Genomic DNA, 14,256 nt, shown 5'->3' with positions numbered 1-14,256 from the left:
AAAAAAAAAAAAAAAAGATAAACATACAGATTAATGGAATAGAATTGAAGGTCCAAAAATAAACCCTCAAACTGACAGTCAATTGATGTCTGACAGTTCAACGAAGGAAAAGAATAGTCTTTTCAACAAACTATCCTGGGACAACGGAATATTCACTTGTAACGGAATGAAATTGGGGCTGGGTATGGTGGCTCAAACCTGTAATCCCAGCACTTTGGGAGGCCAAGGCAGAAGGATTGCTTGAGCCCAGGAGTTGAAGACCAGCCTGAGCAAGAACAAGATACCATCTCTACTAAAAATAGAAAAATTAGCCAGGTGTTGTGGCTCCAGCCTGTAGTCCCAGCTACTCAGGAGGCTGAGGCAAGGGGATCACTTAAGCCCAGGAGTTTGAGATTGGTGTGAGCTAGGCTGATGCCACAGCATGCTACCCCAGGCAACAGAGCAAGAACCTGTCTCAAAAAAAAAGCAAAGAATTTGAATAGATATTTCTCTAAAAATATACAAATGGCCAAAAAGCACATGAAAAGGTCTCATTATCTTTAGTTATCAGGAAAATTCAATTCAGAACTGCAATGAGATATCACTTCACACCAGTAGGATGGCTATAATCAAAAAATGAAAAATGACGAACAACTGCAAGTATTGGCAAGGATGCACAGAAACTGGAATGCTCATACATTGTTGGTGGAAATGTAAAATGGAGCTTTGGAAAACAGTTTGGTGTTTAAACAGAGTTACTGTATCACCCTACAATTCAAATCTTAGGTATATGCCCAAGAGAACTGAAAGCAGGTATCTAAACACAAACCTGTACGAGAATGTTTACAGCAGCATTATGCATAATAGCCAAAAATGGAAACCACACAAATGTCCATCAACTGATTAAAGAATAAGAAAAATGTGGCATATCCATACAATGGAATATTATTCAGCCATAAAAAGGAATGAAATACTGATAAATGCTACAACATGAATGAACCCTGAATACATGCTAAGTGAAAGAAGCCAGTCACAAAAACTGACATATGTATTATTTCATTTATATGAAATGTCCATAGGCAAATCCATAAAGACAAGAAGTGGACTAACGGTTACCAGGGGCTGGGGAGAGAAAAATAGAGATTGACTGCTAAGAGACAGATATAGGGTTTCTTTTGGAAAATGTTCTAAAATTAGATTGTAGTGATAGATATGCAATTTTGTGAATATACTAAAACGTACCACTTAATTGAACGTTTTAAATTGGATAGTTTCTGCTATGTTAAATGTATCTTGCTGGGTATAGTGGCTCATGTCTGCAATACCATCACTTTGGGAGGCTGAAGCAGGAGGACAGCATGAGGCCAGGAGTTCAAGACTAGCCTGGACAACACAGTGAGACCCCATCTCTACAAAAAATTTAAAAATTATCTGGGCATAGTGGCATGTGCCTGTAGTCCCAGCTACTCAGGAGGTTGAGGTGGAAGGATCACTTGAGCCCAGAAGTTGGAGGCTGCAATAAACTATGATTATGCTACTGCATTCCAGCCTGGGTAACAGAGCAAGACCCCGTCTCTAAAAAATAAACAAATAAATAAATTAAATTTTTTTAAAGTATCTCAATAATCTCAAGAAAGCTATAAAAAAAGGGGAAGTCAAAATAATGCTTAATTTCTAAACATTTCACCTTAAAGAAAAAGAAGACAAACCACCTGTGAAAATGTCAGAAGACAAGCCATAATTCTGCCATTTATTTCCCCTTGAGAAATTACCTCAGAGCACTAATTTGGCTTCATGTTACACTTGCAAACTCATTGCCAGCAGTCAATATAAACAAAACTTAGGTTCCTTTCAAACTCAAGTTACTCGGAATTGTGAAAATGGAATGAGGAAGACCCAACATGTCACTGATACAATCAGACATCTCCAGGAATGACAGAAGCTAAGACATTAGTGGGTGAGTGAATAGTTGAAGGAACACAAAATCCTATTACTAGAAAGGTTATCTTCAGGGACTAGAATTGGAATATATTATTATTTTAAAAGCTTAAACAAAAGCAACAGTATTGCACTCTGCCTGAAGAATATTATAACAGATGGTTAGCAAGGCTTCTACATAAGAGGGGAGTTCAAAGAGAAAGTATTTGGCATCATCACACCCAGCACTATCCAGGCTAATAAGAAAGATACCCTGACTGACAAATACAAGGATCTTAGAAGGTGAGTATATGTTGAACAGGAGAGAATATGCTGATCAGTCAACCCATTTCCAAGACAGACTGATCATTTCATTTTTTCTCTATAAATCAAGAACTCTTTCTTGTTTGCATATGGTCTAATATAAATGTGATTTGCCAAGTCTATCCCCCAGTAATCATCAGACTGATAAAATTCATGATGAACTGGCATTCTAGTTCTAGCTCTACCACTAAGAAGCTGTGTAACTTTGGGCAAATGACTTCACTACTCTCAATTTCTTCATGTATAAAAGAACAGAGCTTGACTAACTTAAATCATGATTTCCTTCCAACTCTAAAGCTCAATGATTCAGAAATCTGAAAAGTACTACTAATAAAGTGGGGTTCAACAATCTATGTGTTTAACAACACAGAATTTTTTGGCGAGGAAAGTTAACATTTTAAATAACACAATAAATACTTTCTCAAAAAATGTAGACCCTATTAAGGCATACAAATGTAACAGAACTTTGTTCTAAATTATAATCAGAAATTGACATAGATGACCTACTAGTAATAGAGATAAAAACACATTTAACCAACATTCTATATAGTCAGGAAAAACTAAAACTGTATTATATGGTTACTCAATTTTAGAAAACACACACACAAATACACACCAAAATCTTGGCTTTAAATAAAATTAGAATTGTATCTAAAAAGCAAATTTGCCATAGAAGGCACAGATATTAACTTCAAAATACTTTACTGAAAGGAAGAGATCAAAAAAGTCAGGTTCCCAACCAAAAATTTAAATTGCTAGGTAGCATGGTAAGGGGGAAGAGGAGGAGAAAAATAATTTTTCTCAAAACAGAAAAAAACACAAATAAGGAAAAGCAATAAAAGACCACAAAATGTAGCTGATCGGGAACACTAAGACCTATGCAGGCAAAACAACAGTTAAAAACCTTAAGAAAATGCAAAGCCAGATGGTTTAAATATATAAAAATCTAGACGCCCAATAAAGAGTAGATGGGTCACTTGATAAATAGGATACAATCAGTGATAAAAGCAAGACAGATAATATACCTAATTTTTATCTGCTTCAGTATTTACTGGGAAAGATATGGGGGGGAGCTATCTAAATTATTCTTTAAAGCACACAAATCACTAACAGTGAATCAAATTCATCATTAAATATACAAGATGCTTCCAAACCGATACATCAGATGTCAGGTAGTTTGGAAGACCCAAAATATTTTCTATGTTTTAAAGGAACTTAAGTATAAATTATAAAACTTCAGGGCAGAACATACTGGCTAATGGTCATATGAGAGGAGTGATCTTCTATCAGTCTCAGAAGGACAGAATCCACATCTGTTTCCTTTACCAACAACATTTACCCAGCCCCTTGCTCAACTCCTGGCATATTTAGGCACTCAAATAAATGTTTGCTAAACAAAAATGAACCAAAAGATGCCATCAATTTAACTTCTGTCTACTCAAGAGAAGGGCTCTGGCTGCAACTTCAAATCAGCCAAACTGGCAAAGCTCTAAAAGAGGATGGAATCAGAAGACATATCCGTGTGAATAACCATCTGAGAAAAAGACAACATGGCTGCTAAAAGGAGAAATCACACCACACTAGTCTACCCAAATTCTCTGAGAAGAAAGTAAGTATGTGAATATAATTTATGTGGGCTTTCACAAAAGTCTTGATAAGATTCTAAATAAAAGGTTATTTTTTAAAAACCTGAGAGGCCACAGAATTGAGAACATTTACCGTAGGCAGGGCGTAATTTAGACACAGAAAATTATGGGTGGATGCTGAGGCACTTCCCCAAATGAAGAAGTGTAAACAGAAGATCGATCTTAGGTAATGTTTTGGAAATGCTATATTTAACATTTTAATATATTATATGAAAGATTGGCTAGGCACAGTGGCTCACACCTGTAATGCCAGCACTACTATGGGAGGCCAAAGTGGGAGGATGGCTTAGGGCCAGGAGTTCAAGACCAGCCTGGCCAAAATAGCGAGACCCCATCTCTTAAAAAAAAACAGAAAAATGAGCCAGCCATGATGGCGTGCACCTGTAGTCTCAGCTACTCCAGAGGCTGAAGTGGAAGGATCACAGCCCAGGAATTGGAGGTTATAGTGAGTTATGATCATGCCACTGCATTCCAACCTGGGTGACAGAGTGAGACTCTGTCTTTAAAAATAAAAATTTTAAAAAAGATATACATGGCTCACGCCTGTAATCCTAGCTCTCTGGGAGGCCGAGGCGGGAGGATTGTTTAAGCTTAGGAGTTCGAAACCAGCCTAAAGCAAGAGCGAGACCCCATCTCTACTAAAAATAGAAAGAAATTAATCGGACAACTAAAAATATATAGAAAAAATTAGCCGGGCATGGTGGTGCATGCCTGTAGTCCCAGCTACTCGGGAGGCTGAGGCAGGAGGATCGCTTGAGCCCAGGAGTTTGAGGTTGCTGTGAGCTAGGATGACACCACGGCACTCTAGCCCGGGCAACACAGTGAGACTCTGTCTCAAAAAAAAAAAAAAAAAAAAAAAAGTAATAACTCTTGGCAATCCTTATTCCAAAGCTATTCACACTTATCAGACTGGGACCTATAGTTCCAAAGGGTAAGGCCAGGATTGGCAAATGGATGTGACTAACTCAGCTTTTCCAGTGATACCTCCCTAAATATGCATGTCCCAAATCTGGCGATGCAGTTCTTACACCATTCATTTAACACACATTTACTAAGTACCACTGAGTGCAAGCAGTGAAGATAAAAGACAAGAGCCAGCTCTTGCTCTCAAAGAACTTAGAGACTAGCTGGGATGAAAGAGAAGCAAACCAGCAATCACCATACAACAAAAGTGCTAGGTGTGCACGTGCACTGTATGCACGCCCACACACACTCAGGGATGATACCTGGGAAGCAGGTCCATGGGAAGCACTCAGTGTCAGCTACTGTTGTTGTTACTATTATCATTACTGTTATTAGAGAAACTAGAGGGAGTAAGTTTCCAGAACAGGGTAGAGGCCATTTTAAATAGAGGTGTGAAGACCCAGAGGCAAGGAACAATAGGGTACACAGAAGGAACTGCAACCTGTCTGTACTACTGAGTACCAGATGCTCAGGAGAGAGTGGAGGCCAAATCATCAAGGATCTGGGTACTTGGCAAAAGCATTTGAACTTTACCTTGAAAGCCAGGAGAGCCATGGTGGAGGAGGAGTCATATGATCATATGACTAGATCTGCATTTTATTACAAGGATTTTTGGCAGCAATTTGAAAGCAGAAAATAGTCAAGGACAATGATTAGAAGGGGATAAAGTCATGCAGGCAAAAGGGTGATGAAGCTCTGAACTCAGAAGGGAGAGGAAGAGTGATTAGGAAAACATTATGAGCTAGGATCTCAAGAAAGTGGTGACTAGGATAGCCCAAGAAGGAATCGGAGGCCTCTCAAACCCCTAACTTGAGTGACTGGGTGGGTGACAATACCTAGGATATGAAAATACGAAGAGGCTGGACTTGGGGAAGGAAATGATAAGGTCATTTTTAAATGACTATAGGACATCCAAGTCGAGATGTCCAGGAGGCAGCTGTGTATGAGGGACTGGAGATCAGAAAACTAGTCAGAGCTGGAAAAAACACTTTGCAAATCATCAGCATATAGATGGCAAGTGAGGCACAAACTCACCTAAGATGAGCCCCCAGGAACTGCACAGGGTGAGGGGAGAGAGCGTCAAGATAAGGCAAATACTGATGTTTTTAGGAGTAAAGGAAGAAAAAAGCCTGCAAGGGAAACTGCAAAAGAGTAGACAAAATGACAGTCATGGTAAGATCAGCCATCATTCACATCATATGCATTATACTTTACTGTGTGCCAGGTACTCTTCTACTTTTCATGTAGTATTAATTCATTTCCTCCTCACAACAGTCCTGTGAGGTAAGTGCTATAATTTTTCCTATGTGACAGATGAGGTAATTGAGGCAGAGAGAGGTTAAATGACTTTCCCAAGGTCACACACTAAAGAGCAGAGGTGGTATCAGAATCTAGGAGTCTGGCTCCAGAGTTCATGTTCTGTATCACTGTGCTACAATGTCTCTCAGAAATGAAGACAAGAAGCCAGGAGGGACCACCACCGCAGCCAGGGCAGGAAAGAGTTTAGAGGGAAGAATGATCCACAGTGTCTAAGACTACAGGGAGGCCTTAGAAAATAAGGGAAATAGAGGTGAACCTATAAAGTCAGTTTCAGTGGAACATGTAAGTAAAGGCTAGAAAGGAACCAGTGGTTGTGGTTTAAAGGTTTTGTATTCTTCTTAAAGAGTGAAAGAGACTTGCATTGTTTATAAACTGAGAGCTAAGAGCCAACAGGCAATGGGAGGCTGAAGATTGAAAATAGCTCATGAGATTAGAGGCGTGGGACTAGTATGAGAAGAGATAGAGATAGGGACAGGGATGGGCCCAGGAAGAAGGGGGGTCTTCCTATATAGGCTCTGTGTGCTCTACAACCTAAGAGACAAAGTCATGGTTTAGGGGAGAAGGATCCTTTATAAGCAAGGTAGTTGTTTAACTTCTGAAGAAGACCCCACAATAAGATGCTTTTAGAATAAAAACATTGATTTATATTTTTTTATTCCTCTATCCCTGTTTTCACTCTTATTTGGCTATTAGCATTTCAGTTATTATGGTCTAGACTGCAAATATTTCACGATTTCTAAGTAAGCAAAAATCCAGATTTTTCAGATTAAAAAAGATAATTTTTTCAATGTATTCAAATCTAGTACCTGAATATATTCTCTGAGCCTCCAGAATTTACTATGGCTACTCCCTTTGTCCTCTAAAACAAACCAACCAACAATGCCCAGAACTGACTCTCCTGGCCACTACCCGACTTCTCTCCCCACCTCCACCAGCACCCACAGGTGCCCTGCCTTACCCTGGTCAGCACTTTTTCTGGTCTAATTGAATGGCCCAACAATTAACCAATATTACCAACTCCTTCACTTCAGGATAGGGATATAGGAAAAGAAATGTGGACACTAGCCTCTGATGACAACTGACATAGCAATTTCATAACATTTATTTATCTAGAGCAGTCCAAGACCACCATAAAAATCTGACAAAAGCAATGAACTCTTCCTCCCCATAAAATGCACAGAGGCATTTTGCACTGAACTGCCAAAATGTGTTATTCTTTATGTATTTTATCCATAGAAAAGTTCCTGTAGCCATCACTAAAGGTCTATTTACTCTTATTTAGCAAATAATCCATATGAGCTCAGTTTGCTGATATCCTAACCTACCATAGAAAGAAAGCAGGAAAAGAGAAGAATGTTGCTGGAGACTAGGAGGAGGACACTAACAGCCTGACACTATGGCAAGAGATCATGAAGTAGATGATAACAGCTAAAAGAAAACAGAAAAACAGCCAAAAGTACATAATAGGTATGTTAGTCCACCAATACAGTATTCTTTATGGTCTCCAAAGGCATATTGTAATTTCAGCACAGTACAGTAACTGACAGGCATAACGAGGATCTTTAATCATTTTGGAGTGTTGTTATTATTTTACTTATTTATTTATTTTAGAGACAGAGTCTCGCTCTGTTGCCCAAGCTGGAGTGCAGTGGTACAATCACAGCTCACTGTAACCTCTAACTCCTGTGCTCAAATGATCCTCCCACCTCAACCTCCCAAGTAGCTAGAACTACAGGGGCAGACCACAACACCTGGCTAATTTTTTTAAAATGTTTTTGCAGAGATAGGGTCTTACTATGTTGCCCAGGCTGGTCTTAAACTCCTGGCCTTAAGCAATCCTTTTGCCTTGGCCTCCCAAAGCACTGCTATGGGTGTGAGCCAATTGTGCCCAGCCCCTGGATTATCATTAAAGGCAAAATTTTGTGCAGGCCACTTTCTTTAAGGAGGCAGAAGACCATGTAATTCCTTGAGAAAGATTCATCTAAATGATAACTTTTAAGTCTCAATACTAGAAGTTTCAGGAGAGGAAACTACAGGCCACTGGTCAAAGATAAGGTTTAAAAATAAGGTTTAAAAACAAAACAGATGATCAGCAGTAACCAGATCATCCGTGGCCTATACTCTACTGTAAAAAGTTTAAACTCTACCCTAAAGACAAATAGGAGGGGAAAAGAAGCAGAGGGCTGGCCAAATCAGGGCAAAGGAGGAACTTCCTCAAAGTCTTGCTATTTCTGGGCTGTCCCATTTGTAACCCCAAAAATTACAGTTTGAAGCAAAGTATTGGAGGATGACCATGCCAGCTTCTTCAAATATGGCATCTGACTGAATATACAAAATCTTCTTATTCATGTGGGGAAGGAGGTATTAATCCCATATTATTGAATATCCTTAGGCTCCCAAGGCCTTAGACCCCTGGGCCTGGTTATCACAAATTCAAGAAATCCCTTGGAATTATTATCAGAATTTTACTGATAGCCTAAAAAAAAAGAATAATCTTATCTTCTAAAGTTTCAATTTTATCTAAAGTTTCAATAACAAAAATCTATACTATTAAAGATAAATGCATGAGAAGCCTAAAGAAATAATCTACTTCTTTAAGTCATGCTACCAATTTGCACGAAAATTTCATTTCCTGTGTATAGGTGTTAAGGGTCTACCATCCATGATGAATGGCATAAGACTGTGAGGCAGGCTGCAGTGGCTCATGCCTATAACCCTAGCACTTTGGGAGGCCAGGGTAGGAGGATTGCTTAAGGCCAGGAGTTTGTTCAAGACCAGCCTGAGCAACACAGAGAGGCCCCGTCTCTATGCAAAATAAGAAAAATTAGCTGGGCATGGTGGCGTGCACCTGTAGTCCCAGATTCTCAGGCGGCTGAGGCAGGAGGATCACTTGAGCCCAGGAGTTCGAGGTTACAGTGAGCTATGAATCCCACCAATGCACTCCAGTCTGGCTGACACAGCAAGACCCTGTCTCTCTCCTGGTACACTAGTACTCATGTAAGAAAAAGAGAAGGAAAATAGAAAAAAGAAAGAAAAAAGACCCTGTCTCCAAAAAAAAAGACTGTGGTGATGTGGGGATGAGAAAGCTTTTGGGATGGTGTTACGGGTTGACTTGTGCCCTCCCCAAAAAGAAATATGTTGGACTCCTAACTTTCAGTACCTCAGAATGTGATCTTTTTTGGAAACGGGGTCTTTACAGAGGTAATCAAGTTTAAATTAGGTCATTAGGGTAGACCCTAATTCAACTGACTTTTGTTGTTATTGTTTTTTGTTGTTGTTGTTTGGTTTTTTTTGTTGTTTTTTTTTGAGACAGTTTTGCTCTGTTGCCCAGGCTAGAGTGCAGTGGCGTCAGCCTAGCTCACAGCAACCTCAAACTCCTGGGCTCAAATGATCCTCCTGCCTCAGCCTTCCAAACAGCTGGGACTACAGGCATGCATCACCACACCCAGCTAATTTTTTTCTGTTTTTAGTTGCCCGGCTAATTTTTTTCTATTTTTAGTAGAGACGGGGGTCTTGCTCTTGCTGAGGCTGGTCTCGAACTCCTGACCTCAAGCGATCCTCTTGCCTCTCAGAGTGCTAGGATTCCAGGCGAGAGTCACTACGCCTGGCCCAATTCACTATTGTCTTTACAAAAAGAGGAAATTTTGGACAGAGACATATATATCGGGAGAACTTTAAGTGAAGATTGGAGTTATTCTGCCACAAGCCAAAGAACTACCAGAAGCTAGAAGAGAGGCCCAAAACAGATTCTGCCCTCATCCCTTCAGAGGAAGCATGTCTCTGCCCTTAGATTTCTAGCCTCCAGAACCATGAGAGAATAAATTTCTGTTGTTTAAGCCACTCAGCCTACATCACTTTGTTATAGCAGCCCTACCAAACAGATATCATAAAGAAAATTAGACACTCCCCTATGTCCTTTACAGATATATTACGCACAAAAGTCCTCTGAAGTGTTATTTCCAGAACAAAAGAGGACCTTGAATCTAAGAGCAATCAAAAAAGTCACCCTAGATCACACAGCCAAGAATGTTGATGTTATATCTAATTGGCAACTTGAGAGAATAAACAATAAAAATCTTTTTTTGTGGAGAAACTCTAAGAGCAAGTTAAATTTTTTTAAAGTCTGACCTTTCGGTTCAATACTAGAAATATACACTTATAAATTCAAAATTCTTCAAGATCCCAAGAGAACACGTGTCCTAGATTACAGGACCCTTTGGGTACATATCCCTTCAACTACTGTTCAAGAATTATTCTGCTCTCTCAGTTGGGGCTCTTGCCACTTCTCTCCACACAGGAGAAGAAAAGATATAAGGACTGAGATGCTGTTTTTTAAATTTTGTATTTAATTTTTTAATTTGATGCAAACGTCAGAAAGTGTAAAAAGATATACTACAACAAGAAGTTCCCTTCCTATTTTGTCCTCTACCTGCCCAATTCCTAGACCTAACAAGTAACCAATGACACCATTTTCTTGTTTATTCTTCTAAAGTTTTCTTAATGCCTATACAAGCCAATACTAATTTTCTTTTCCTCCTTTTTTTTTTTTTAAAAAACACAAAGGGTAACATATCATACATATACTATTCTGCATCTTGCTTTTATCACTTAACTGTTTATCTTCCATATCATATTTAATTTTAATTCTGTCCTTTTGCCTATTAAGAATACTTTTTACTTGCTTTCATCATAGTTCAGTCTAGCACACAAGGCATCCAGCAGCCCCTACGAGCTACCTAAGACAAATGATGGTGGCTCCATGTCACACACCAAAGACCATATTTCTTTTCTCTCCTCCTCATCTTAATTTTGCTCTTTCCCCCAACTCGCCCAATTCTCCTTCTTCCCCCTATCCCACTCCCCCCTTCTCATCCATGCCCTAAACCTAACCCTAACCCTAACAACTAGACCTAGAAACGTCATTGACATTGCTTAGTCATGGCTGGCAATATTCAGGCTTTAAAGAAGCGCAGACTCTTGATAGAGAAAAAATGGATAAATAATAATTTCTAAGGGAACTTCTAATTAACAAGAGTGCCTTCTATTAGGAGTTTTTGTTTGGAATTATGTTTCCTTTGGTACTTTGTTTTGGGAAAAGGGTGAAAGACTATGGGGCATTTTCTATGAGCGTGGAAACAAACACATACTCAGGTCTAACATGGAAGCAATGCCAGACAGAACTACAGAGTTCATTCAAAAATAAGATAATTGGAAACGAAGCATTAGAACTACAGAAAATGAACATATGGGCTCCAAAGTACACACTTGAATTAAACTATCATTTCTTTTTACTTAAAAATAAGTAGTTCCAATCTGAAACTATACATCAGAAGTGTATTAAGGATATTCACAATCAAAAACGAGAATAAAGTTCCCTTTCTCTTTTATTTTCCAGCCCACAAACTCAATGCTATCCTGCCCAGAACAAACACTATGATTTTTAAGTTTCTGAAGTAATAAAAATAGAAGGAAATGTTAGCAAATAAAAAATTTGTTTAGACTTAGAAGATGTTTCCACTGATCAAAGGATTGGTAGGGAACATAAAATTAAGGCAGGTACATAACTACATTCCAAGTAGTTAACAGGTGGTAGCTCACACCGTAGGAAGAAGCACTGACTTCCTTCCTTCCTGTATTCCTGCCATGCCAGTGGCCCTTGGTACAACGTCAGGGGTTACTGTATTATAACCCAGGTTCAGAGAGATTTAGAGGTACAATCTTAAACATCATAGATATCTTCAAAAGCAGGCCTCCGTGTACCTAATACATTAGTTAAAACCAAGGCAACTGTAAAATGAAATCCAATATATTGATCTCAATCCCCTTGCCTGCTTCCTAAAGAGTATAGAGGCCACCAGGTCCTGGCACTAAACACTTGCTAAGAAGTAGAAACACTCTTACACAGGTCTCTCAATTTTTATGGGTTCAGGACTTCTGGCTGTGTTACCCATGTAACCCCTCCAACTCTACAGGGAGAATGGCTGGAAAAACTGTGCCACTTTGGCTTCCTTTATATTAACGTGCACTCATTATCCAACAATAGCAGCTGAAATATAAATGAAGATGAGAATTCACTCTACATTACCTAAAGATTTCCCACAAGTCCAAATATTTAGGTTATATAGACTGCATTATTTTCTGATTTATCCACTGCATCAATCTGGAATTCCACAGAGCAGATTATCACACAACCACTTTAACCATGCTACTATCCAACTCTGAAGGAAGGTGAAGCTGGAGGAGGGCTTCTATCACTCCTTATCTTTCTCCATCCTTCCTCCTATTTCCTGCCTACATATGTCTTAAGCTTTGTCCTCTACTCAGTCCTAATGGAAGAGTTCTTTGGCCATCTAAGTATGAGAGACTGGAGAAAACAGACTGGCTTCTCCACCACATCAACAGGAGCTTTTTCATCTAAAGGTCACCTGTCCACACTGGTCACCTGCCCAAAGGAGATTTTACCCAGTGAGATGAAAGTTGGCACAAGTGCTATCTGTTGAGGAAAATAGTGTAAAATCTCATGCAAAGGACTTGGGAGCAGCAGGAGGACTCTCCAAAGAGTCATACATGTAAACCAGCAGGTCTTAGAATGTTCTAATATACTATATGAAGTTTCGGAGTAAACAAATGGTTAATGACACATCTTTTGTAACTCATGAATCAGCTACTGATTTGCAAGAGTGGGACACACCCTAGTACCTATTTGAAAGTGGATGTCTGAATTGCCAACCCATGTTACTAGGATTGAACACAACTTTACAACCATGTAGGTTGTCATAAAGTTAAAAACACGATCGTATCATTATAATGGAAGTTAATCTGAGAACTCCATCAATATTTTAACACCAATAATCAAGAAGAGTAGCAACACAAACTAAGGTGTATACAATCGATCCTAGGAAGCAAATACAAGAGTGGAGGCAAGAGGAGAGCCAGGTAAAGGGATTGAAGAGTAACAAATTCAAGAAATAGAATATTCTCAATTCTAAAGAAAAATAAATAAAATGAGTCTGGTAATGAAAAAATAACACATCTTACCTTAAGAGGCATCCAAATAGCATTCATAGTGTCAGGAATAGTTGAGACAATACGCAGAAATGAACAAGAAGAGAGTCTTAGTAATTCCCTCAGTCACCAAGTAGGAGCAGGTAAGAAATTTTTTTGTTTCGAGAAAGGTATCTGAAAGAGAGGACTTTCTTTTAGACTAAAAAATAATCAAGAAAATGCAAAGTTTAAGCTATCTTGGCAGAGACTTGAAGTACTATTTGTCTCACCATACTAAAAAGGTAAACAAAATGGTCCCCTTTAGAAAAGGGTAAATGTGTGTATGTGTGTCTCCATATATGTATGAAAATACTTTACCTAACAAGAGAAATAAACGTGTAACACATACTCTAAATAATGTAAAATTGTTTATCAAAGAATGGGAAAACCAAAATCCCGAGAGAAAAAATTATTATCCAGGGTACTTCCTTCATAAACATTATTGAAAGGTCATTTGTTAACCATCTAAAAAAAACCCTTGCCACATTTATTTTTATCTAGCAAATTAAAACCTCTCTATCATTCCAACTGCCCTGAGTTTAAGCTTAAATTAAGTTTCGGAGCTGATTCTACATGAAAAATAAAATCTATCTTGACTGAAGTATTATAAGCAAATAAAAAACCCTTCCTCCCTAGAGATCTTTAAAAGCACACCAAACGACTTAATTTTGAGGATGGGAAGAAGGTAAGTCTGCCTGGAGGCAGGAGGATGGACTAAATGACCTCTTGTGGGATCCTTGTTCAAGTCCTAGGCCTGAATAAAATTCCAGCTTAACCAGTTACTGCTTCGCTTAAAATGGAGGCTTGCCCGAGTAGGGACGAAAATAACAGCACCCACCTCTTTAAAAATAAATGTCGAAAAGTACCATCATTTTTAAAAAATAATAAAAGATAAAAACCTCCGGAGTGGATTTGTTCTTGCTATGCGTTTGTGACTTCGGCTTCAAAGACTTGGCATCACTTTCCTCACCGCTCATCGGATTTTAGGGGAGAAGAAGGGGGAATATGACTCTTGACCCAAGTCTCAGGCGGGTTTAATAGTCCCTCCGTGAACCCCCCCTCG

General features: G+C 38.9%; 1 protein-coding gene across 1 annotated transcript in view; it reads right to left on the bottom strand.

The window, feature by feature from the left end:
- The window catches only part of KANSL1 (KAT8 regulatory NSL complex subunit 1), a 309,308-nt gene extending 295,979 nt beyond the window's left edge, over positions 1-13,329 (bottom strand). Inside the window, exon 1 of the mRNA XM_012655229.1 lies at positions 13,188-13,329. The gene's annotated coding sequence lies outside the window, so the exon portion shown is untranslated. The remainder of the gene's footprint in view (positions 1-13,187) is intronic.
- Between the last annotated feature and the right edge of the window lie 927 nt (positions 13,330-14,256).

This window comes from Propithecus coquereli, unplaced genomic scaffold, assembly GCF_000956105.1.
Source record: "Propithecus coquereli isolate 6110/MARCELLA unplaced genomic scaffold, Pcoq_1.0 Scaffold469, whole genome shotgun sequence".
NCBI classification, from domain to species: Eukaryota; Metazoa; Chordata; class Mammalia; order Primates; family Indriidae; genus Propithecus; species Propithecus coquereli.
This window is presented reverse-complemented; position numbering and strand designations above follow the sequence as displayed.